Source organism: Jaculus jaculus, unplaced genomic scaffold (assembly GCF_020740685.1).
Source record: "Jaculus jaculus isolate mJacJac1 unplaced genomic scaffold, mJacJac1.mat.Y.cur mat_scaffold_49_1_773495_arrow_ctg1, whole genome shotgun sequence".
Taxonomy (NCBI): domain Eukaryota; kingdom Metazoa; phylum Chordata; class Mammalia; order Rodentia; family Dipodidae; genus Jaculus; species Jaculus jaculus.
The window spans coordinates 363,204-364,142 of record NW_025423501.1 but is presented as its reverse complement, the minus strand read 5'-3'; positions in this window follow the sequence as shown (position 1 = coordinate 364,142).

The window sequence follows — 939 nt, the reverse complement described above, 5'->3', positions numbered from 1 at the left end:
ACAGAGAGAGAGAAAGAGACAGGCAGAAACAGGGACAGAGAGAAACAGACAGAGAGAGAGAGAGAGAGAGGGAGACACAGACATAGAGAGGCATAGAGAGAGAGAGAGACATGCAGGCAGAGGGAGAGACACAGAGAAAAAGAGAGACAGACAGACAGAGAGAGACAGACAGACAGACAGAGAGAGAACGCGAGCGAGAGAGAGAGTGAGAGAGAGCGAGAGAGAGAGAGGCAGAATCAGAGAGAGAGAGAGACAAACAAACACATAGAGAGACAGACAGACAGAGAGAGAGAGAGGGCGACAGAGACACAGACAGAGAGAGTGCGAGCGAGAGAGAGAGAGATAGAGAGACAGACAAACAGAGTGGGACAGACAGAGAGGTTCAGCGAGCGAGAGAATGAGAGATACAGGGAGAGAGACCAATGAAAGAGAGCGAGGGAGACAGACAGAGAGAGAGACAGACAGACAGAGATATATATACAGAGAGACAGGCAGAGAGAGAGAGAGGGAGAGACAGAGAGAGAGTGAGAGAGAGAGAGAGACAGACAGAGATAGAGAGAGAGTCAGAGAGAGAGAGAGACAGAGAGACAGGCAGGTAGAGAGTGAGCGAGAGAGAGACAAAAAGACAGGCAGACAGACAGAGAGACAGACAGAGAAGGACAGACAGAGAGAGGGAGAGAGATAGCGAGAGAGACAGAGAGAGAGAGACAGACAGACAGACACAGAGTGAGAGAAAGACAGACAGGGAAAGAGAGAGAAAGACAGACAGACAGAGAGAGAGTGCGATCGAGAGGGAGAGGAGGCAGAGAGACAGACAGACTGAGAGAGAGGGAGACAGACACACAGAGCGAGAGAGAGTGCGAATGAGAAAGAGAGAGTGACACAGAGACAGACAGAGAGAGAGAGAGAGGGAGACACACAGAGAGAGAGAGAGGCAGA